Source organism: Tamandua tetradactyla, chromosome 2, assembly GCF_023851605.1.
Source record: "Tamandua tetradactyla isolate mTamTet1 chromosome 2, mTamTet1.pri, whole genome shotgun sequence".
Classification (NCBI taxonomy): Eukaryota; Metazoa; Chordata; class Mammalia; order Pilosa; family Myrmecophagidae; genus Tamandua; species Tamandua tetradactyla.
This window is the reverse complement of record NC_135328.1, coordinates 155,370,827-155,397,413: the sequence shown is the minus strand read 5'-3', so window position 1 is coordinate 155,397,413 and position 26,587 is coordinate 155,370,827. Positions and strand designations below refer to the sequence as shown.

At 37.0% G+C, this 26,587-nt stretch overlaps 1 pseudogene; it reads right to left on the bottom strand.

Annotated features, from left to right (window-relative positions):
* Window positions 1–9,226: 9,226 nt before the first annotated feature.
* Window positions 9,227–26,587, bottom strand: LOC143657664 (large ribosomal subunit protein mL65-like; annotated as a pseudogene).

Genomic DNA, 26,587 nt, shown 5'->3' with positions numbered 1-26,587 from the left:
ATAAACAAAAAGGGGAAAATGAAGGGGAAAATAAGAGAAGACGTCAAAGCAACAGCTTTGCAAAACATCTGCAGATGGAGAACACTGAGACCTGTGGGTTATGATGGAATGTTAACTTTAGAACACTGAAGTTGGCCAGAGTTGAGAAACATCCACTTGGCTATCATTCTAATAAAGACAGAGCAAAACGTGCTTTGTCCCATAATCATTACCCCGATAATGAAGGAACAGGCACTCTCTCTGTCTGCATGTACTGTCAGAGAATAAAACAAAAACAAAAAGTTATTTCTGTGCACTCCCTGCTTTACTGAGAAAATAAATATGGTGCTGAGCAAGTGTTCAGGGCTCTTGTCCTTTAAGACATGAATCCCCTGCTCTAATCTTAAAAGACTGTCCTGTTGTCCTGTGTGTCTTTATTTTCAGATTGGTGGTGCCTTCCTCAACCCCTTGTACCGAGCTGGTCTCAGCAACAGATCATAAATAGAAAGAGGGATAGATAGGTAAGCTTATAATGACAAATTGGATGAATTACCTGAGGGATGAATTACTCGCTGCTTCTTCAGCCAGTAAACCTCTTTGGTGGAGTTTGTACAGATCCTTGAACAGAGCCTCCAACTTCACAGCTTGTCCTGTGGATTTTTCACTCTTCCCTTTCTATGGTTGCATGAGACACCTTTATAAGTCTATTCACAGATCTCTTATGTTGCTTCTGTTTCTCTAGAGAACTTTGACTAACAGAAAGACTGTGAGAGGAGTAATATTTATATTTTGGGTAGAGGAGAGCAATGGCTGGAGATATATTTCATTTTCTGCATATAAGTAAGCAAATAACCATGATAGCTCAGAAGTAGAATCCAGACAAGATTCTTGTCACTTTCAGTTTAAAGATAGCAATGGGAAAAATTAAAGAAATTGAATAAATATGTGAATATACAAATACAGTGTATAAAATGAGAAAAAAAAAGGGTCAGTTTTTAGCTTCAAGATGTTCCAATAGTGTTGTTGGAGAAGTTCTTTGCAAGGGGACAAGGGGAAGAAGCATCTGGAGTAGTTTGAAGACAATCAGGAGGTGGAGTTGTCAGAGAAAGTGAGGAAAAGAAAGTTCCAAAAATGAGATCATGGCACAGTTCTTTGGTTCCAAGTACACATTCATTTATGGGGAGATCATTAGTGATCTCCAAGTGTTATGTATACTATGAGGACATCTGTGTTGAGTTGTGCTAGTTAAAGGGTAAGATGAGTGTGAGGATATGGTAGATGCACTTACAGTTTGTCAAAAGAGGATCTGGAGAGCAGAAACTTGAGAGAAAATGCATTAAGAGGAGTTTTTGTCAAGAAGGAAGACAAAAATGAGTTTAATGTTAAGATGGATTGTGAAAAGAAGAAGAGGTCTTTGAAAAAGGAGATTTAATATGTAATCAGTAATGTAGTGCACAACAAAACATGAGAGACAGAGATCAATTGGAGTCATTGTACTTAGCTAGAGGTAACATGACTTCTCAATTTAATAGGAGATAGATAACTAATACACATGAATCCAGGAATATTTGAAGATATTATGGTGTTACAGTGTAAATTGGAAATTATAAAATCCATGTGCTGAGGAGGAGGTAATTTCATCTATTGTAAATGAAGAGATTCAAAAGGCATGGAGAAAATTCAGAGTATTAATGAAGTATGCAGGAATGATTTAACTAGCGACTTAGTATGGTTGCCAGGTAGATTGGAAAACCTCTAGGAGTTGTGAATCTGACTATTGAGTTTCTTGTGATAGATGCAGTAAATAGCCAGAGGGCCAAAATGTTCTTTTTGATAAGTGTCTATTGAAATGTGTAACTGTGGACTAAACTGAGCCATAAAAATGAAGAGAGATAGAAGATGATGTTTGTTGAGAAGAGTCAATATACTGTAGGTCCCCATGTCTACATGGGCATGGGCATGGGTATGGGCATGGGCATGAGTTGCATTTGTGTGGAACAATTGAAAGAGGAGATTCTGGTCATAGGGTGGGCGCTCTGATGTTTGATGCAAGAGGGACATTCCAGGTAAAATCTATGAGTGATGTTTAACACTCTAAGAATTTAAGCCTAGTAGACTGGCAGAGCAAAATTCAAATTGTAGCTGTATTACTTTCTAGCCATGTAATTTTGCCATAATACTAAAATTTTCTGAACCTTTTTCATATCATGCGTTAAACAGGCAAACTATAAACAGCAAAATTATTGTGAAGATTAAATAAGAAATACAGCAAATCACATAGCAAAACACATAGTCTTACATAATACACCTTTTCTTTTTCTGGACCTCAGATACAAATTGGCAAGTTGATACTACTATTGTTTATATGATTGTTTATGAGAAACTATCATCATTTGTTCATTAAATGCATTTAATTATTTATTGTGATTTAGAGGATAATTTACTGTCTATAAATGATTAATACTTTACACAGACACATACATCACATATTCAGAAAAAGAAAGAGAAGTGCATAGTTATTTCCCCAAATGATGATTAATATGGGACAGGATTTCCACAACCACTAAATTGTCAGATGGAACCATTAGATATCCTTGCAGACCCCTTCATTCTGTATTTTCTGTGCCTCCTTGCCTTCTGAGGATTGAAACCTTATGACCCTTATGACCCAAACCTTATGACTGCTGCTACTTTCTTATGCAGGGGAATTTGAGGTCTTAGTTTAGAGGATGGGCATCACTGATTGCTCCAAATGAAATTAGTCCTTGAATTGATTAACTCCATGATGAAGTAACTTTGAAGTTGCATGATTGATATCCAAACTCATTGAAGATATATCTAAAAGTCAGTGTTGAGGGGGTTGACAGAATGATCTTTCTAGAAACCCGGAGGAGTTGAACCAAGATGATTTAGGGCAAGTGCATACAGAAGGGCAGAAACAGGATGGAGCAGGAACACAGTGAGGGCCCAGACTGGGGAATAGATACTGGAGAACCAATACTAGTGCATAAACCAAGAATACTTAAATCTGAGAACTTCCACAATATTTACCTCCAGGTGGAGGCAAAACTCACCTGTGGCATGAGTTAGGGATACTTATTTTTGAATCATGAAGGGGATTGTAAAACTAAGAGCACAATGGAATACTTAATACATAAAACTCAACTATTTTCATATTCTTATTTGTAAGATAACTAGTTAAGTTCTCATTATCAGCAACAATAGCCATTGCATTCTTATACTTGAGCCCAGGAGAGGAGAGTAACAGTATATGTTGCTGTTGGTTGGACTGGGGGCTTACTTCCTTTCCAACTAAGTGTTTCAACTAAACCTTCAACTAATTTGTTCCAGTCTCTACTAAAGCTGTATAGTCACAAAAGAGATGTGAAAAGATTTATTTTCCTCACGCAGCCCATGGGCTCAGTGGGGAAGTAATTCATTTACTGTGTTAGTGGTAGTAATGTGTTCAGGATTTAGGTAAATACAAGGGATAGAGATGAGTAGTTACAAACTTAACTAACAGTCCAATAGAAAGGCAGGGGATTTATCAGGTGAGTTAAATCAATCCAATGCTATAAGTGCTGTGGTGAAGCCTATGCCATGTTGAAGACAGCAAGAGAAAGAGGCCAGAAAAGGCAGTAAATAGTAATTTATTTATTTTACCCAATAGTAAACTTCTTACTGTTTTGATAGAAGGATTTTGAAAAGATGTTTGAAATTCTCATTACCATCTTGTCCTCGTTTAACTATTTTACAAGTTTGAAAAGTGGAAGCAATGAACTGAGAGTATTGTTTCCTTACTTTAAGCTGTGCATACAGGAGGAATATTATAGGTAAACTAAAATTTTAGGACCTGTAAAAATGTTGAGAGAGAGAGAGAGACACCAGTACCAATAAAGAATCTATTTTATCCTTGAACAGAGAGTCAAGATGAATATACAAGACAGACAATGAAAACTGAAGTTTAGAGGTCCACGAGACTATTGAGGCCTCTTACTACAGGAAGAGTCAGCCTAGGAATGTACTTCAATACGGCAGTGTCAAAGGGTCTATTTTTTTTCCACTGAACAATCTTTCATCTCTCATAATAAACACCTGAGTTTTGTTCTCAAGTTCTTTATAAATTTTATTCAGTTCTTTATAAATTTATAAAATTTATTCAGCTCTTCATGAATTTATAAATTTTAGTCAGGTCTGCAGAATTCTATACATTGCTTCAAATCTATCTGGCATTTTCATGAATAATAGATTTATCACTTATACTTAGCAAGTGTTGTTAGATAGGAATAATTTTATACATCAGCTCATTGGATTTTTCAAAACTTGAAACTTTGTTATAAGTTACAATTTTAACTTTGCTAAACCATTTCATTGATGAGGAACCTCAGGTCATTTCAGGTGTCTTGGATTAGTTCATAGATTTTAAATTTGGGTCTGGGTGGATGTCAGGTATCACAAAATTGGGGAGTGAGACAATAATACATGAAAAAAAGTTGCTCATTACTCACAGATCTTAGGGAGAGAGGGATGACATGTAGAATCAATTGGAAGCATGAGCAGCCCTGGTTGTGTGGAGGCAACACTCAAGAAGAGTGAAAGGGACTCATGGGCTTGTCCCTTTAATGTTGTCCAAGAGTGTAGGTTAGTAGCTTTTCCTCAAGAGTCAAGGATGGGTTAGTTTAAATCAATTACTTGTAAAAAGCAAAGAGGACTTGGGGTCCGAGTTTTGTGATTACCTTGTTAATTATAGCCAAATGTAGATTCTGAATGAAGCATGTGGTGTGAGTGTTGGCCCCAGATGTAGATTTGAATTGTAGGGAGTTTAATCTGAAGGGTTGGAAAACTGTTGACTAGGCCAAAGGTCAGTGTTGAGGGAAGTGGCTTAGCAAAAGTAAGATGAACACTGAGGTAAAACATAAAAATTTTTGATAGACCAAAGGGGGATAATCAAACCATAGTCATGCTAAAAAGTAGGAGATCATGAATAATGCTTCCCTTGTGATGGGAGTCTGTGGGTTTACTTGAAATTGATGGAGAAGAGAGTTTTAATTATGAATTCTCAAGCACAAATTTTATAGTCACCACCTGGAAGTCATTATTATCATTTTTTTTGCAAATTTTCAGGTGATATTACACTATATGGTATGTAATATTGCCTTAAGATGAACTTTTAATGTATTCAGAGTATGGAGTGTGTATGTCTCTGCGAGTGTATCTGAAAGATAAATGCCAGATTAGCGAAAAAAAAAGTCAGGTTAGTACTGAGAATGATCTAACTGTAATCCCAAACACAGTTTGAGCTTTCTTACACAAAACCCTCCCTTCTTCAGTGCTGTCATTTCACCCAATCTACTCTGGATATTGGTAGAGATGGCCCTGTCTGAACACAAATGCCTGTGATGTTTTAGAAATCATTGACCGTCAATGATGTAGCTATAGACTTCAACCAGGAAGATAGTCCTGCTGGATAGGACCCAGAGAAAGCTATTCAGTGGTGTTATGATGGAGAATATCAATAATTTTGTGTCAGCAGGCGAGTTTCTCAGTGTTTTTTACACCTATCTCTCTATCATTATTTATATAATCTATCATCAATCTATTCAAGTATCTAGACTAACTTAACCATATGCCACTCTGATCTCTGCCCTGATTCTTTCATAACAGTTATGACTACCTGGAAAAAATTTTGTCTCTTCCCTTTTTATTTACATCTCATTTGTTATTTCAGTGGAATATAATTTTCCTGATTAAAATTTCATGTCTTTCTTGCTGCTCAATCTCCATTACTCATAATAGTCCTGAGAAATCAATGAATATTATTTCTTAGGATAAAGTAAATGGAAAATATTCTCTAAGTAAATATTATCCTCTAAGATCTATGGTGAGGTTTCAGAACACAATACTAAAATAACAGGCATACACTTTTCCATATAGAACAGTTTGTTCTGGTGGAGCTTATTGTTATTAGATTTTTTAATAAAGTACTATTCAACCACTGTGGAGTTATAATTTCTCCTATGAAAAGGCTGAGGAAACTGTAGTTTATAAGTTTCAGCATGGACATCAACTTGTCATTAATGCCTTTGGCTGAAGGTCAAGAATCATCCTTTACTGGAAAATGACTACCAATATCCTGTGTTTAAATTACACTTCCCTTTGATGACCTTCAGAGTTTATCTTATCGTACTTCATAGTCTGCCCTGGACTTGATGATCATGGACTGGTATTGACACAGAACTCAAATCCATGTTTCCTTTTTATCAGAAATAGGGTATCAGCTCTGCAAAGCAGAAATTGTTTCCCAGGAACAAGGAAAGGAACTATGGAGAGAAGAATTTGGATTTCTCCAAGGACAGAGTACAGGTGAGTTCCAGGACCCTGTGATTCAATGATGGGGGGTCTGTTCAATGAATGAGTAGGTCCTTAGAAATATCAACTGGAGAGTTCCTTAATTGAGTGATATTCTCTGAAATGTAAGCTAAGACACTGGGGGAAACATTCTGAAATTGGTAATTATTCCATACACGTGTCAATTTCTATTAAAAGTGTCCATCTATAATTGTCTTTGGCTTAGGGAAAGTGTACATACTGGAGTTTAAATTTCACATAATAGCCCTTATTCTGATCCTCCTCTTTGGGGATTTCCTTTCTTTACCACCCAACATCCAATCTTTTTATTTTCCATTATTTTAATGCTGAAAATATTTTAGTTGTCAATTTCCAGAAAAGTGTTGCTACTTCCTAGCATAAACCTTAATTTTACATTATTTCCCCATTTAAGTGACAATATTTGAAATAAAACCACGAGCATTGGTTTTTTTTTTCAGATTTTTCTTCTAAAGTGCCACTTTATCAATGTTTTAACAATTATTTCAGTCAGGGAAATTGATCATTAAAAAATAATAAATGATAACCATGCCCCATATCTGCAAGAATGACACATCTACTATCCACTTATAGGTAAGCTTCATGAGTGTGAGCACTACTCTTCCAAATAGAGACCTGGGATTGAATAATTTAGGAGTTCAGTGCAATTATCTGACTGTAATTAAAGTCAGGCATAAACACTGTCCCATCAAAAAGTTTTGGATAACTCCAATTAAGGGAAAAATTAACTTGAGCTGAAAACCATAACCTGAAGCCTTATAAAAGGACAATTGCATAAACATTGTTCATCTACCTAGTCTTTGAAACATAATGACATTTTCAAAATTAATTCGATAATTCTGCAATTGAGATGCTATAAAAGAGAAAATCTCTTCATACAAGAAAGCAGTACATGATATGCATGCAACTAAGTGATAAATTTTAACTGGAGACTTATTGAATGATTAGTTAGAGAATTTGAATTAATAAATATATGTGGACACACCCTTAACATTCTCTCTTGTCATTTGCAACAGCTGATATCTTACACTGGAGGGGATCCCTTTAAAAGTAATGGTTTGGGAAAAGATTTCATTCACTTCATGTTCACTGACATGGGAAAGAAGTCCTATGTGAGAAATGAATTTCAAACAGCCCTCAATCACTAGTTATCCTGGAGTTGACATAAAAAAACTCATACCAGACATAAATAATATGACTGAAGGAAAAGCCTTCAGAAATAATTCTGCCCTTAGTCAACATGAGAGAAGCCATACTGTCGTCATCTATGTAGGAAAGACCACACTAATGGTGCTAATTTTAGACAGCATGAGAGAATTCACACTAGAAAGAAACCATATGCTTGCCACCCATGTGTAAAAGATTCACTAATAACACTAACTTTAGATGACATGAGAAGATTCACACTAGAGAGAAACCATGTGTCAATGCTGTACCCTTAGGTGACATGAGACAACTCACACTGGGGAGAAACCATATGTCTGCCATCTATGTGGGAAAACCTTTAGTCAGTGTTTTCCCCTTAGGGAAACTGAGGGGACTCACACTGAGGAAAAACCATATGAATGTCATCTATATGGGAAAGCCTTTAGACATTATTCTGCCATCAGACAACATGAGAAGAACTCATTAAATATGTTGTAGATATGGAAGAGTTTTCAGCCAAAGTACTAACCTTTTAAAAAAATGAAAGAACGCACATTGGAGTGTAATTCTATGTCATTGTAATCAATGAGGAAATGCCATCATTTGCAATCTATCTTTAAGCAGCATGATTGTACTATCCTAAGAGGAACCCTATGTCTGTAATTTTCTGTAATAGATTTCAACTGAGCCCCAACCTTGGTGTGCATAAGCATAGCTCAGAGAAGGAGTAACTCCTAAACCAGAAATCCGGATAGTAGACTTTACCAGGAGGAGGAAACTAGAAGAGACCATTTTTGATGGACTAGTTCTTCAATGAAATAATGTAACAAATCCTTTACTTACAGACAATATGTGAAATATTTGTGAAGTGCACATCATAAAAAGCATTCTTTGTGTTTAGAGTGAAGAAAAGTCTTTAGTGGTTTTGAATTTATTCATCAGTGTTAACCCTAAAGTCAAACTGAAAAAGCGTTTAGCTGGAGTTCACATCAGGAATATCAGACAGTGAAAAACATCTAACAGGAATGCTTTATCACACAATTCAACCATGAATTCAGAATTTTGCCTAATGTCTTACTAATGAAAAATAAATTAAAATGTAAGATTGTGAAGTGATCTGGGACTGCTGAATGCAGAGTTTTGTAATGAATAGTAGGCAAGGAAGTCAAAGTTCTTTACAATGATAAGTACTTGCAAATACTTATAAAGTAAAAGCTGTGGCTGAAAATTCTATTTAGGTTGATCAGTTTCTATTTTGTCATACAACTCTAAGCAAAATTATGACCACTAGGTTGAAACAGAAAATAACTTTCAATATTTACTGAGATATGTAAAACACAAGATGAGGTGTCATAATTGTTGTATAGTGTTAACATGTATGTATATCACAATGATGAAGAAACAGATAAACAGATAATTTGGCAGTAATTTGTGGTGATGTAGACATTTTCTCTTTTGCAATGTTATTATTGGTTTTGTAACTTAAAATCGAATTAAAATTAACTTCAATCTTGAAAGAATAATTAGGTTGTCAGCCTTGTAATATTAAGGTACTGGAGATGGAAAATGTCCAGAATCCTCATCAGACACTGGGTCATTTCCTTCAATTAAAATGTGCTGCGACCGTCTATATTCTGGAGGGTGGCTTGGGCAGCGCTGGGGCGCCTTCTAAGGGTGTTGAGGTGGCCAGAGCTGGGGCGGCTCTGGGCGCTACTCATCCCTCTGTCGCTCCTAGCCACGAGACCTGAGAAGGACTCCAGTCCCCACGCTCCAGGTCCCTACACAGAGCAGCGCCCCAGGAACTGCAGTGGCGGGTCGCCTGCGTTGGAGGATAGGAAGCGGAGCGTGCAGCGGCTCGGTCAAGAGGAAATGGAGCATGCGCCGAGCCTAGGGCGGTTGGCGCCCTAGCTGGCCGGGACCTCTTTGGTTGCCCGGCCGATTGTGTTGTAGCGCTTCTGTCTCTACCGGTTCCTGGAGACCAGTGAGAGCTGACACCCATCACCCACCCTAGTGCAGTGAGTGCCTCCACTCGCAGGACACCCGCCTTCTGCTTGCTAGTGCATAGGTATGAGGAGCTCCTACTGAGAGGAAACTGGCCTCTGACCCATTGCCGCAGGCCGGCCCAGGCTTGCGATATGCTGTCATTGTCTGTGGCTATGCCATCTGCCCAAGGCTGCGACCACTGCCAGCAGACCAGCAAACTGGCGAGTCAGCAGGGGGCGTAGAATTTTCAGGCAAGGATCAAGCACCCTTCAGGTCTCAGATAGGGGCAAGAATCTGGACCAGATGACATGGTGGTGGCCACCATGCAGCATTGACATCATCAAGATGAATGACAGGCTGTAACCGCATGATCTGTACAAAATGTGATTGTGGATTTTGTTGGCTTACTCTGCGAGAGAGCTCAGACTTGTAATACCTCAGCCTTGCTGGTGGCACATTTTGGGGAAGACACTGGAGAGCCAGAAGAAAATTATTTGGCCACTGGGCACACCCGTTGATGCTCTGATCCCTCATTGCTGGCATCACCTTTCCTGCCAGTCATTGGCATTCTTGTTTGTGTTGGGAGGAAGATCCTCAGCAGGTGTGAGGAAAGGAAAACCTTCAAGCACAAGAGGAATTTGGTTATTACAGGCAGAGTGAGTTTGTCTGCCACGCAGCTATTGCTGCAGTTAGCATTGGTCTTGGGTCCCCATCATACTGGCATATGTTTATGGACTTGTGCTGATTACTTTTTGTCATGGAGGAGGCTGTGGGGTTAGCACAGCAAGGGAAAGAGGGTGGAAATTATGACTGTAGCTGTTATAATTCTGACAAATCAGTAAGATGTATTTCACATTACATTTTTTTTACACTGTAAATGGCATTTATAGTTCCCTAGATATAGAAATTAATAGTTAATATAAATTATATTGTTTGAGGAAGGAGAACATTAACTATCGTTAGAACTTTGCCATAATTACAGGAAAAGCCTGCCATAGCATGGTAAAATTCAATAATGTAAAGCCAGTTCTGAAAATCTGGCTCACAATAGAAAGTTCAGTATCATCTTATGACCAGCTGTCCACCCTACTCTTAAATATCTGGGGTAGACTTTTTAAAAAATATTTTTATTGTAAAATCTTAACAAACAAATATACAAACATTCTATACATGGTGTACAATCAGTGATTCACAATATCATTACAAAGTTATGTATTCATCACCACGATCATTTTTTGTGATTACTTGCATCACTCCAGCAAAAGAAATAAAGAAAAAATTCATACATACCATAACCCTTAACCCTCCCACTCACTTACCACTAGTATTTCAACCTGCTCAATTTATTTTGAACTTTGTTCCCCCTGCTATTTGTTTATTTTTAATCCATATTTCTTACTCATCTGTCCATACCCTAGATAAAAGGAATATCAGACACAAGGTTTTTGCAATCACAGTCACATTGTAAAAGCCGTATCATTATATAATCATCTTCAAGAAGCATGTCTACTGGAACACAGCTCTACAGTTTCAGGTACTTCCCTCTAGCACTCCAATACAGTATAAACTAAAAACGGGATCTCTATATAAGGTGTAAGAATAACCTCCAGAACAACCTCTCAACTCTGTTTGAAATCTGTCAGCCACTGACACTATTTTGTCTCATTTCTCTCTTCCCCCTTTTGGTCAGAAGGTTTTCTCAATCCTTTGATGTGAGGTTCCAGCTCATCCCAGGCCAGGGATATTTACACCCATGGGAGTCATGTTCCATGTGAGAGGCGGGGGAGAGCAGTGAGTTCACTTGCCAAGTTGGCTAAAAGAGAGAGAGGCCACTTCTGAGCAACAAAAGGGGTTCTCTTGGGGTGACTCTTAGGCCTAATTTTTTTTCTTTTGCATGAGCAGGCGTCAGGAATTGAACCCAGCCTGGCTGGTGAGAACTCTGCCTGCTGAGCTACTTTGGCCCACCCTAGGCCTAATTGTAAGCAAGATTAGCCTATCCTTTGCAGGGATAAGTTTCACAGGGGCAAACCCCAAGATCAAGGGCTTGACCTATTGATTTGATTGTCCCTATTGCCTGTGAAAATATCAGAAATTTTCCAAATGTGGAAACTGAATATTTCCCCCTTTTACCCCATTCCCCCAAGAGGACTTTGCAAATACTTTTTATTTACTGTCCAGATCACTCTGGAATTTATCCAGGCATCACACTAACCTGGACAAACCAACAAAAATCTCATGTCTTATTCAAGATTTCATGCACTTAATGGTGTTCATTCAAACTAACCATACAAGTAAAATTAGGATATGCACTAGCCAAAATATAAATTTTGCACCAAATAAACTTTTCTCCCTTTAGTCTCACACAGAAGTTGAAGTTTTAAAATATGGATGATATCATCCTTTACACAGTCTTCTGATATACCTTAGTCGTATCCAGATCAGCTTCATTCATATCTCTATTTGATGTCTGATCCCTTTTTCAGCTTTTTAACAGTTCCTGTATGGGGTACTGCTGACTTTCATAGTTTCAGAGCTCTAACTCTGAGTCTTAGGTATCACATAAAAGCCCAAAGTTTCTGGAAAGACTATGTTATACACAAGCATCTCAATAGCTGAGAATTAGAATTAATGGTTACACCTCCTGAATATTTATGACTACTGTAAGAGCTTACAATTTAGGACACTTTACAATATGCCCCAACCTGATATCCCATGCTCTCAATTTTAGTTCACCGAGTTTTTATATTATAATTAATCCATATGATTGAGGCATGATAATATTTGTCTTTTTGTTTCTGAAATTTCATTCAACATACAGCTCTTAAGTTTCATTCATCTAGTCATATGCCTCATAATTTCATTCTTTCTTGTGGCCACTCAGTAGTCTATTGTATGTGTACACCATAGTTCCCCTTTCCATTCCTCATTCATTGTACCCTTAGGCCACCTCCATTCATTGTGGAGCACAAACACTGCCACCAGAGACACCAGTGTGTCCCCACACTCAGCTCCTCCAGGTAGATATAGAGCAGCAGAGTTTCAGGATCATATGGGAAAGGCACTCCTAGCCTCCTGTGGAACCACCACACTGCTCTCCAAGGGGCAGCATCTTTCATTTCCCTACCGACAGTGAATAGGTACATCTCTTTCTCCACATTTTCTTTACACTTGTTTCTCTATTCATTTTAAATAGTTTTATTCACACATCATACAATCCAGCCTAAGTGTATAGTCATGCCTTCACCACCATACTCTATGTGAAGACATTTCCTTTTCTTCCACAAACAATCCATACCCCTTTCCCAATTCCCCCATCTGTTGGCATTCAGTTTTGGCATAATGCCTTTGTTACATTCACTGGAAGCATATTATAATCTTACTGTTGACTATAGACCCTAGCTTGCATTGACTGTACTTTTCCCCATATACCATCTATTTTCAACACCCTGCAATATTAACATTCTTTTATTCTTCCTCATGCAAAACAATTTTTAAATTTGTACATTTAATCACCATCATTATACACTGTAGGCATTCGTAAATTATACCATCTCAGTCTTTATCATTTATCTTTCTTTCTGATTTCATATGCACCCATATGTCCTTCTCCCTCTATTGTACTCAAATTCAGCTTCATTCAGTGTACTTACATTATTGTGCTAAATCACGTAGTATTGTGCTATCCATTTCTGAGTTTTTGCAATCAGTCCTGCTACACAATCTGCATTCCTTCAGTACCAATTACCCAATCTCTACCTTATTTCTATCTCATGATAATCTGTGTTCTTAACTTCAATTCTCCAAGTTCACTCATTAATGTTAGTTCATGTCAGTGAGACTATACAGAATTTGCCATTTTGTTTCTGACTGATTTCATTCAGCATAATGTCTTCAAGATCCATGCATGTTGTTACATGCTTCATGACTTTTATTGTCTTACAGCTGTGTAACAGTCCACTGTATGTATATACCACAGCTTTTTTAGCCAAGCTAAACATGTCCATGTTTGATGGACATTTGAGCTGTTTCCATCTCTTGGCTATTGTAAATAATGCTGCTATAAACATTGATGTGAAAATGTCCATTTGTGTCCTTGCCCTCACACCCTCTGAATAGATACCTAGCAATGAGATTGCAGGATCATATGGCAATTCTATACTTAGCTTCCTGAGAAACCACCAAACTGCTTTTCACAGTGGTTGCACCATTTTACATTCCCACCAACAATGGATAAGTGTGCCTGTTTCTCCACATCCTCTTCAGCACTTGTCATTTTCTGTTTTATTGATAATAGCCATTCTCGTGGATGTGAGATGATATCTCATTGTGGTTTTAATTTGTGTTTCCCTAATAGTCAGAGGAGATAAGCATCATTTCATGTGCCTTTTAGTTATTTGTATTTCCTCTTCTGAGAAGTGTCCATTCATGTTTTTTGCCCATTTTTAAATTGGGCAAAATTTTGTTGTTGTTGTTGTTAAATGGAAGAATCTCTTTATATTATCTGGATACTAAAGCTTATCTGTTATGTGGTTTCCAAATATTGTCTCCCATTATATAGGCTGCCTTTTTCCTCTCAGCAAAGTTCTTTGATGCACAAGTGTTTTATTTTGAGGAGTTCCCTTTTATTTATTTCTTTCTTCAATGCTTGTGCTTTGGGTGTAAGATCTAGAAAGTTGCCTCCTATTACAAGTTTTATAAGATATTTCCCTACATTTTCTTCAAAAAGTTTTATGACCTTAACTCTAATGTTCAGGTCTTAGATCCATTTTGAGTTAATTTTTGTATAAGGTGTGAGATATGGACCTTCTTTCATTCTTTTGCATATGGCTATCCAGTTCTCCAAGCACCATTTATTGAAGAGGCTGCTCCATCTCAGGTGAGTTGGCTTGACCACCTATCAAAGACCAATTGACCATAGGTGAGAGGGTCTATATCTGAATACTCTATTTGATTCCATTGGTTCCAGAGGATTTATATCTGAGCCCTCTATTTGATTCCATCTATCTTTATGCCAGTACCATGCTGTTTTGACCACTAGAGCTTTGTAATATGCTTTAAAGTGAGGTAATGTGAGATCTCACACTTCATTTTTCTTTCTCAAGTTATTTTTAGCCATTCAGGGCACACTGCCCTTCAAAATATATTTGATTATTTGTTTTTCTATTTCTACAAAGTATGTTTTTGGGATTTTAATTGGTATTGTTTTAAGTCTATAAATCAATTTAGGTAGAATTGACATCTTAACTACATTTAGTCATTCAATCCCTGAGCACACTATGCCCTTCCAATTATTTAGGTCTTCCATGATTTCTTTTAGCAATTCCTTGTCATTTTCTATGTATAGGTCTTTTGTATCCTTAGTTAAATTTATTCCTAATAAATTTTATTATATTTTTATTATTTTATTATAATAAAATAATATTTTATTCTTTTGGTTGCAATTGTAAATGTAATTTTTTTCTTGATTTCCTCATCAGATTGCTCATTACTAGTGTATAGAAACAATACAGATTTTTGATTGTTGATCTTGTACCCTTCCATTTTTCTGTACTCATTTATTAGCTCTAGTAGCTTTGTTGTGGATTTTTCGGGGTTTTCAACATATAGCATCATATCATCTACAAACAGTAAGAATTTTACTTCTTCCTTTCCAATTTGGATGCCTTTTATTTCCTTTTTTTGTATAATTGCTCTGGCTAGAACTTCCAACACAATGTGGAGTAACACTGGTGACAGTGGACATCCTTGTCTTGTTCTGGATCTTAGGGGGAAAACTTTCAGTCTTTCCCCACTGAGGATGATGGTAGCTGTGGGTTTTTTATATATACACTTTATCGTATTGAGGAAGTTCCCTTCTATTCATATCCTTTGAAGTGTTTTCATCAAGAAAGGATGTTGAATTTTGTCATATGCCTTTTCTGCATCAATTGAGGTGATCATATGGTTTTTCTGCTGTGATTTGTTGATATGGTGTATTACATTAACTGATTTTCTTATGTTGAACCATCTTTGCATATCTGGAATAAATCCCATTGGCCATGGTGTATAATTCTTTTAATGTGCTGTTGGATTTGATTTGCAAATATTTTATTGAGAATTTTTGCATCTATCTTCTTTCGAGAGATTGGTCTGTAAGAATGGTGTGTAATTTTCTTTCCTTGTACTATCTTTGTTTGGCTTTGGTATGAGAGTGATGTTGGCTTCATAGAATGAGTTAGGTAACTTTCCTTCCTCTTCAATTTTTTTTTGAAGAGCTTGAGCAAGATTGGTACTAATTCTTTCCTGAATGCTTGGTACAGTTCACATGTGAAGACTTTTGGTCCTGGACTTTTCTTTTCTGGGAGTTTCTTGATGACTGATTCAATCCCTTTACTTGTGATTTGTTTGTTGAGGTCATGTATGTTTTCTCAAGTCAATGTTGGATGCTCATGCCTTTCTATGAAGTTTTCCATTTCATCTACATTGTCTAGTTTATTAGAATATAGTTGCTCTCACATTACATTTTTAAAATTAAAACTGCCCTTGATGATTTCAGATATAAAGCATACTTTTATTATTTTGTTTTACAAAAAGAAATTGAGTGTATAATTATAATTGCATGAGGTCTGGTAAATTAGAATGTGAGAGTTAAGACTAAAATATACCATTTATTTACAGCATGCTACAGTAGATTTCTATATTTCTGCATTTTCTCAAGGATGAAAGGATGTAATAGACAGTTTGGTGCAGACAGTGCCAAGGGTAGACAACAATATTCCAATCTTGGGGAAACAGGTTAAATAAAAGAATGGTGTAGTAAAATTACATGGAATTCTGGGTAAACTGTAAGTAGTGTGCTAAAGATAGAGCACTTAAAACAAACTGAATTATGCCTTTCAAATGACAGTCCTTCAGTTTAGCAATCATTTCTGGTAAACAATCCCTAGGCTTCTAGCCTGAAGCATCTATTAATAAACATTCTCTACCTTAAAAAAGAAAAATAAATGAAAAACTTAAAAACAGCAAACATTTGTTGTATGATTATCATAAATATGAAGTAGTTTATATATTTTTAATAGGAGATTATTTAAAATAAGAATTAAAAGCATGATCATAGAAAGGTACTTTGTTCCCCACTAAAAATGGCTTGAATGAACCTTAATAGTCAAGAAAATTAACAATTTAACAAACTGGCGATTGATTTTGAAACATTTTGAGGCTAATTCACTAATCTATGGGTTAGAGCAAATGACACTAAATGAAATATGTTAACTAACATTACTTCTAATAGGTGATAAGAATGTAAATTGAATATAATTTATTAATTTTATTATTAACATCTAGAGAAAGTCACTTAACTTCTATTGGCCTGAGTTTTCTATACTTAGAAAATATTGCCATGTTTTGGGGGGGTTGAATAATCCTCTGACACTGTATACCATGCTGTTAACCAAAAAAAGGGGGAAATCCATTTTGTTTTATTTTTAAGCATTTAAATGATTGCCCCTGTATTAATTTTTTTAATTAAACATGTTAACACTGAGGTATTGAAGAGAGCTCAATTGAGGTATTGAAGAACATTCATCAGTTGGCCAGGTATAAATATAACTACTTTTAAATCGGCATACTGCTATCTAAAATAAAACTTTTCAGTGGCATATTTTTAGCAAAATGAAAAACTTAATTACACATTAACATGAGAAATTTTGGTCTCAAGATTAATGCAGTTAACACTTGAGAGTTACAATCCTCATCATTACAAATCTTTTTATCGTTCCTTCAATTAGATTTCTTAAGTATTCCCAAAATCTTGAATCAAATGTTTGTTCTTACTTTTCCAAAGTCTGCGATTTGTCTTTTTTTGTGTGATTTATTTTGTGTCCCCCAATATATATTTTTTATTAATAAAAAAATTAACGAACAAAACATTTAAATATCATTCCATTAGACATATACAATCAGTAATTCTTAATATCATCACATAGTTGCATATTCATCATTTCTTAGTACATTTGCATCGATCTAGAAAAAGAAAAAGACAACAGAAAAAGAAATAAAATGATAATAGAGAAAAAAAGAGATTATACATACCATACCCCTTACCCCTCGCTTTCATTTACCACTATTTCAAACTGAATTTATTTTAACATTTGTTCCCCCTATTATTTATTTTTATCCCATACGTTCTACTCTTCTGTTGATATAGTAGCTAAAAGGAGCATCAGACATAAGGTTTTCACATTCACAGAGTCTCATTGTGAAAGCTATATCATTGTTCAATCATCATCAAGAAACATGGCTACTGGAACACAGCATTACATTTTCAGGCAATTCCCTCCAGCCTCTCCACTACATCTTGAACAACAAGGTGATATCTACTTAATGCATAAGAATAACCTCCAGGATAACCTCTGGACTCTGTTTGGAATCTCTCAGTCATTGACACTTTGTCTCATTTTACTCTTCCCCCTTTTGGTTGAGAAGGTTCTCTCAATCCCTTGATGTTAATTCTCAGCTCATTCTAGGGTTTTTCTCAGTTCCTTGATGGTGAGTCTCAGCTCATTCCAGGATCTCTGTCCCATGTTGCCAGTAAGGTCCACACCCCTGGGAGTCATGTCCCACGCAGAGAGGGGGAAGGTGGTGAGACTGCTCATCATATTGGCTGAGAGAGAGGCCACATCTGAGCAACAAAAGAGGCTCTCTTGGGGGTGACTCTTAGGCCTAAATTTTAAGTAGACTTGACCTATCCTTTGTGGGGTTAAGTTTCATGTGAACAAACTCCAAGACTGGGGGCTCAGCCTATAGCTTTGGTTGTCCCTACTGCTTGTGAGAATATCAAGAATTCAACTTGGGGAAGTTGAATTTCTCCCCACTCTCACCATTCCCCGAAGGGGGCTTGCAAATACTTTTCCAGTCACTGATCAAATCTGGGATTCATCGGAGGATCACTGTGGACAAACCAACAAAATCTCATGTGCTACCTGAGATTCCAAGTACTTATGACATTCAATCAAACGATCTACATGAGTTATATTAGAAAACGCTCTAGTCAAAATCTAAATTTTGTAACAAATAAACATTTTTTGCTTTAGTCTCACATACGGTGACGTTTTAAAGTATTCATTATCATCTATTTTCTGCACCCTGCAGTAATGACATTCCTTTGTTCTTCCTCATGCAAAAACATTTTTAAAATTTGTACATTGTACATTTCACTATTATTGTACACTCTAGGCATTCCTAGATTATACCATCTCAATCTTTAACATCTTTCTTTCTGATTTCATTTATGTCCCCAGGCCTCCTCCATCATTCTCACATGCAGCTTCATTCAGTGTTTTAACATAATTATATTACAGTTAGGTAGTACTGTGCTGTCCATTTCTGAGTTTTTGTATCCAGTCCTGTTGCACAGTCTGTATCCCTTCAGCTCCAATTACCCAATATCTTACCCTATTTCTATCTCCTGATGGTCTCTGTTATCAATGAAATATTCCAAGTTTATTCACTAATGTCAGTTCATATCACTGAGACCATACAGTATTTGTCCTTTAGTTTTTGGCTAGTCTCACTCAGCATAATGTTCTCAAGGTCCATCCATGTTGTTACATACTTCATAAGTTTATTCTGTCTTAAAGCTGCATAATATTCCATCGTATGTATATACCACAGTTTGTTTAGCCACTCGTCTATTGATGGACATTTTGGCTGTTTCCATCTCCTTGCAATTGTAAATAATGCTGCTATAAACATTGGTGTGCAACTGTCCGTTTGTGTCTTTGCCCTTAAGTCCTCTGAGTAGATATCTAGCAATGGTATTGCTGGGTCGTATGGCAATTCTATATTCAGCTTTTTGAGGAACCGCCAAACTGCCTTCCACAGTGGTTGCATCATTTGACATTCCCACCAACAGTGAATAAGAGTGCCTCTTTCTCCACATCCTCTCCAGCACTTGTCATTTTCTGTTTTGTTGATAATGGCCATTCTGGTGGGTTTGAGATGATATCTCATTGTGGTTTTGATTTGTATTTCTCTAATGGCCAGGGACATTGAGCATCTCTTCATGTGCCTTTTGGTCATTTGTATTTCTTCTTCTGAGAAGTGTCTGTTCAAGTCTTTTTCCCATTTTGTAATTGGATTGTCTGTCTTTTTGTTGTTGAGTTGAACAATCTCTTTATGAATTCTGGATACTAGACCTTTATCTGATATGTCGTTTCCAAATATTGTCTCCCTTTGTGTAGGCTGACTTTTTACTTTCTTGATGAAGTTCTTTGATGCACAAAAGTGTTTAATTTTGAGGAGCTCCCATTTATTTATTTATTTCTTCAGTGCTCTTGCTTTAGGTGTAAGGTCCATAAAACCACCTCCAATTATAAGACTCATAAGATATCTCCCTACATTTTCCTCTAACTGCTTTATGGTCTTAGACCTAATGTTTAGATCTTTGATCCCTTTTGAGTTAACTTTTATATAGGGTGTGAGATATGGGTCCTCTTTCATTCTTTTGCATATAGATATCCAGTTCTCTAGGCACCATTTATTGAAGAGACTGTTCTGTCCCAAATGAGTTGGGCCCAATATATTTTTTTTACGAGGGTTATTTTAATCAACTTCTGCAGTCAATGCCAAAGTAATTAACTTAAAACAGAAAAAGGAAAAGTATTTTCTGTCCGTGATCAGGCCCTGGGAGACAGAAGATTGGTTAAGATCTGCTTCACTCCAGAATCCTTGATGCATAGCTCCAGTGCAAGCAGAAAGGCTTGCAATAGCAGCAGCTTGAAAACAACTTTTATTTGATTGGGACTGGGTTTTTTCAAGAGCATTTCAAATTTGTCAGGTAACAAATGAAACAGGGTATGATCATAAGAACATGAATCTACAGTTTTCGAGCCAATGATTAAGGTAGTTTTATATTATTTGAATAACGGAAATTTGTCCGGCTTACAATTCATGGCAGGGATTTTTATAGGAAAAAAATAATCCAGAGGCACAAATTCTGGAAGCTTAGATATTCAAATTTGTTTGTAAGGTTTATCTAGTATTTCAAAGTATTAACTAGATCATGAGAAATAATTCCTTCGCTACACAACCAGTAAAAGTGAACTGGGCGTTTACAATTGAGGGCAGCTGTGGCTAGCACCGGGTTGCATAGGTTGAGCACCCTGCTAAGGTGGCTACCAGCTGGTCCAAGAAGAGGGAGGCAGGACCTTACTGGCCTGGTAGATGGGCGTGCGGTGCTTGCGCTGTAGGTAGAAGAACTCCTGCAAGGGGCAGCCACACGCAACTGCTCTCAGGGCGACCAGCTCCGCGGGGGCTCGGCTGTTGCAGGCCCAACAGAAACACAATCTTGGTGAAGCCATGGTGCGTTCTCCCTGGTCAGCGTTCCTTGAGAAGGTCTGCAGGTAAACCATGCATTTCATGAACTGCATTTTCGCCAGTATGTGCAGCTTCTTTTTTTTTTTTCCTTTAGAAAGCATAATGCAAAAGAGTTGCTTTTTGAACACCTATTTGTGGGAACTTTGTTTACATTGCTAGTATGAAAACCTGCATCATCTTCTTTTTGTCAGTAGTCTCCTTCATCTCCAGGCACCCAGCCCTGGCTGTTCTGTGAGGCCTCACACAAAATAAGGCCACATTGGTCAACCTTGTGGATGAGTGAATAACACTTCTTCAATGTGTAAGAAGAACACTGCATCTGCACATTTGCACACAAGTTCACATTTAAAAACAGCAGAGCATATAAGTAATAAAAAAGTAATAAAAAACATTCAACCACCAGGAAGATTAAGGAAGGAGATGCAACCACTCTTTATGTCTACTTCAAATGCCTCAAAAAAAGACCCCAGAGATTCCAAGGGAGCATCTGCTTTCTTAATGTGAGCATAAAAGTTTGGGATAGCCTAGGGCAAAGGTAACAGTCAGTGGGAGCATCTTCTGGATTTGTTTTCCACATTCAGAACAAGTCTTACAAAATAAAGTAAAAAGAAAGGGCACCTTCTACTCCCTACATGGGACATGACATCCAGGGGTGAAAGTCTCCCTATGATTTGGGAGATGATTCCCAGGGATGAATCTGGCCCTGGCACTATGAGATCAACAATTCCATCCTGACCAAAAGGAGGGGAAAGAAGTGTCACAAAGTATCAGTGGCAGAGAGAGTTCAAACAGAGTTGAGAGGCTACTCTGGAGGTTGCTCTTATGCAGGCTTAGTTAGACTTTGCTACCTATCATAACCTGCCAACCCCCAACCAGGACCATTCCAGCCAATCCTAAAGAACACCTAGGGCAATATATAAGATTCCACAAAGGTTCCATGCACTAGAGTACTTTCCAGAAACCTATAACCTCCAGATAGGTCCCTGGTCTAGATAAGTACTGAAACCTAGAGGGCCTAACCTCTCCAGAACATCAGATAGTTCCATTTCCCTCCCATACAAGTGAAGACCCTTCCAATATGAAAAATTTAGAATGGCCATGGTCCAAACACCCTTAAAGAGAGGGATGGAAAAATCAAACGTGATGGTGGAGTTAAACAGTGAAGATAGGATTTAACAAATGCATAGGAATGCTGAATCATTAAATTGCTATCTCTTTTAGTCTCCAGTATTGTAGAGCAGTGAGAAGTAAAAACTAAAATTGTGGAATTGTAACCCATGTCAAACTTTGAAATATGTTCTACAACTAATTGTGGTTCTGTGCTTTGAAATTTTTTGTTTCTTTTTGTATATATGTTATTTTTCACAAAAAAAGGGGGAAAAGTTGATTGTGATAAAAAAATATTTAGACCTTTTAGCCTCCTACATTCTGGAGCAGCTAGAAGGAAAAATCTGAGAAAACTCTGGGATCTGTCTTGTAACTACTTGTTGAAGGGTGCTTTGAAAACTATTGCTTTTTTATTTCTTTCCTTTGAATATATGTTATACTATACAATAAAATGGTTAAAAAAAAAAAAAAAAGAAAGGGCACTTTAAGCTATGTGAAGCAAACCAAAACCCAACAAGACATTAAAACCAAGCTATTCCCTGTGAGCTTATTGATTGGGAAACATTTCAGGGCAAGTTACATAGTTTTCAGATTGAGTCATCAGCTTGTTGAGTCAGGCCTGGGTATCAGCTCTACATGTGTACATGGGATTCTGCAACCACTGTGGTGAGGACACAGGTGGCCACACAATCATATACCTTTTGGGGGTACTGTTCTAAATTCTAAAATTTCCTGTTTAGAAATCCTGTCTTATATCTCTGAGGCAGTGAGAAAATGAGGCTGATTCTCTTTTCATAGCAGGAACCAGGCCAAGTCATCCTTCACTTCTAGGCTGGAAAAGTTCAGAAGCACCTTGCAATGGCTCTCCATTGCATCAAGAGAACCCAAGCCCTGAGAAAAGGGTTAGGAGGTGACAGACCTTTTCCTAATATGCGTGTTGGATGAAATGAGGCAAAAATCAATCTTATGCCTAGTGCATGCTTTGATCTTACTTTTAGTTTGGAAGGAAAAACAAAGTCCAAGATGCTTTTAAGTTGGATTGGTGCTTAAACAGCTAAAATTCCATCTTGTCTACCATCAAAAAGCAAAACAAAGTGAAATAAAAATTACACTAGCCATTCACCATTACAACCATCTCTGTAAGATACACCATCACTGAGGAAATGACAACTACTTTCCATATGGAGTGTTAGATAAGAGTGCAGGATGAAGATGGAGGTTAGCTCCAGGTGTTATCCACCCATCCACAAGGTTGACCAATGTGGCATTATTTTGTGTGTGGACTCACAGGACAGCCAGGGCTGGGTGCCCGGAGATGAAGGAGACTACCGACAACAAGATGATGATGAGGGTTTTAATACTAACAATATAAACAAAGTTTCCACAAATAGGTGTTAAAAAAGCAACCCTTTTGCATTATGCTTTCTAAAAAGAAAAAAGAAACCCCTACAAAGAAACCATTTTTTACCAAACCCATCTATGTCACTTCAGAACTGAAACCTTCAGATGGAACAGGTAAAGATTTTTGTGAGCTGATTTGCAGTTTCTGATCCACCAACTGGACTGCATGCACCTTTGCCTACCACTGCTCCAGCACCACTACCATGCTGCCTTGCTCTTGGCAGCCAGGGATGCCACACTTGGTGGGTAACATGGGACAGGGGCCACCACAACATATGTCCAATCTCTTCTGAAGCCCTGATGGCGACCTCAGCTGTTGCATGCAGTGATAGCCCTCAACTGCGGCACAAATCTCTGACACATGGCCACCAGTTTTGCCCAGGGTCCCATGTAGAATTTTAAATAGATAACTGGCTTCAGATAGCTCCAGGAAAGCAGAATCCCTTCCATATTTCTTAGAAATGCCACTACATTTCTGTCATTAATTTCTACTTTGATTCTGTGCTCAGACAACAAAATCACGATTTTCACAGCTGGAATATGTTGGACCACTTTGATATATGCTCTAAATGCACTTGGAAAGAATTCTGTACCCTGTGAGTAATAATCTATATGTGCTAAGTAGGACAAGTTAGTCAACTGTGCTAATCAAGTGTTGTATATACTAAATGGTATTTACTTCCAAATCATGAACTATGATTTCAGAACTTTAAAAATTCTTTTTTCAGTTATGTCATTTTATGTAGTATGTTCTGAAGCTGTCATAAGTTTACAAATTTGAAATTGGTATGTCTTTCTATTAAATCAGTTTCCTTCTCATGACGAAACATTCCTTAATGTATTAAGTCATACTTCCTGCCTCTGGTTTACATTGTTTTACAAAATTCAGTCATATAGCTACAATGACTGTCTTTTGGCTTGTGTTGCATTACATATTTTTCCATCTTGTTCAAAATATTATTTCAATGTCTATCTTTTCTATTTATTTTAGATATTATTATTGGTGAAAAACTTATGTTTATATGCTGTATTTTTTTCATTTCACTTTGATAAATTTTGTTATAATTGGGTTCTTTAGTTTATTTTAATTTAATGTGATTAGGAGTTGTTATAGTTTGCCAAAGTGGCCAAAATGCCATATACCTGAAATGGGTTGACTTTTTAATGGGGTTTTATTAGGTTACAAATTTCCATTCTGAGGTCATGAAAATGTCCAGATTAAGGCATCAAGAGGAAGATACTTTCTCTGAGAAAAGGTTGCTGGTATATGGGGTTCCTCTGTCACATGGAAATTCACATAGTGACATCTGCTGATTCTTCTCTCCTGGTTCTGTTTTCAATGGCTTGAGACTTTAGCTTCCATGGTTCTGCCTTTGAAGCCATTTTTCTTTCAATCTGTCCCTTTTATGTCCCCTTTAGTCCAGACTGAATGTGGTTCTGTTTACATAGTTCCTGCAACAAATTTGTTGGTTTTCAATGCAGCAAACAAGGATCCCAGTCATCAGACAGTAGGACTTTCCACAAATCCTTTCTGGATAATTCCATTTCCAGTCTTGACTCCTACCAACATGGCTGACTAGTGCTCCTATATTTGGTTAAATTCACACATGGGCACTAGCACTTTCTAGGAGCCCAGAATATTCCAAACCATCAAGTTCTGGCTTCTTTGTACCCACGAGTTTAGCTCTCAGCTTATTCTTTTTCTCTCACATTTTATTATAAGCTTCAAGGAGAAGACAGACTACATGTTCCACATTTAATTTGGAAATCTCTTCAGCTAAGTATCTCAGCTTATCACTTTCAAATTCTTCTTTCATCTGACACTGGGAGTCAATTTTGCTAAATTCTCTGCCACTTTAAAAAGGGTCAGCTTTTTTCCAGTTTGCAATGACATATTAATCATTTCTGTCTAAGGTCTCATTGGAAACACCTTTAGAATTCATATTCATACCAACAGTTTCTTAAAAGCAATCTAGACCTTTCTTATCAAACATCTCACAATTCTTCCAGAATCTTCCCCTTATCCATTTATAAAGCCATACCAGCATTTTTGGAAATTTGCAAATTGCAAATTGCAGCATCCCACATTTCTAGTTCCAAATCTATCTTTGTTTGCCAAAGTTGCTAAAATGCAATATACCAGGAATGGGTTTTCAATGGGGATTTATTAGTTTACAAATTTATAGTTCTATGGCCATGAAAATGTCCTAATTAAGGCATCAAGAGGAAGATACCTTCTATTAAAAAAGGCTGCTGGCGCCCAGGGTTCCTCTGTCACAATGAAAAACACATGGTGACTTCTGCTGGCCCTTCTCTCCTCATTCAGGTTTCAATAGCTGTCTCTAAAATATTTCTAGGCATTTCCTTCTCTCTTTTAGCATCCCGTAGCTCTGAGTTTCACCTGTTATTTATCCTCTCAGCAAGGGGATTAAGACCCACCTTGAATGGGCTGGGTCACATCTCCATGGAAACAACCCAATTAAAAGGTCACACCCAACAATAGGTCTGCCCCCATGGGCATGGATTAAGAGAACATGATCTTTTATGGGAACATAACAGCTTCAAACCAGCTCAGTAGTACATGTTAAATTTCTGTCTACTATCATGCTTTCTGTTTGCTTCTGTTCCAATTTTTCTTTGTCCAATTTTTCTATTAGATTAAATAAAATGTATTTTTACTTTTTATAATCTAGTAACTTTTCAGTCATAAAATATTATCTCATTTTTATATATTTCCCTAGAAATTTCAATATCCATCTTCAATTTATTACATTTTATCTTGTTTCCAATATTAGTTGACAGATCACTCATATGAACAATTTTCCAAATAAATGTCACGTATGATTGTACATGGCCATAGATTTATTTTAAAGGTGATCACTGTTTTTAAATATAGATTTAGATGACTTATATAAAAGGAAATTTCAAAATTATTTTATCAATGTCACAGTTCTAAGTTATTGAGACTAATTTTGCTTCTTTCTATTAAAACTTACCCACAGAGGAACTCCTAATCCTCAACATTTCCCCTAAACAGAAATTAGTTGTGGTTAACGTTACTGCCTTTACAGCCAAAAAGCCTATGTTCATAGCTCAAACTACAATTAAAGGCTTTCTGAACTTTTGCAAGCTATATTTTCTCAACTTCCTGAACCCACATGTTTACCCTTTCAATGTCCTTCATTCCTTCCTGCATCCAGTATATCCAGCTGAGATGTTTGTCCCTCAT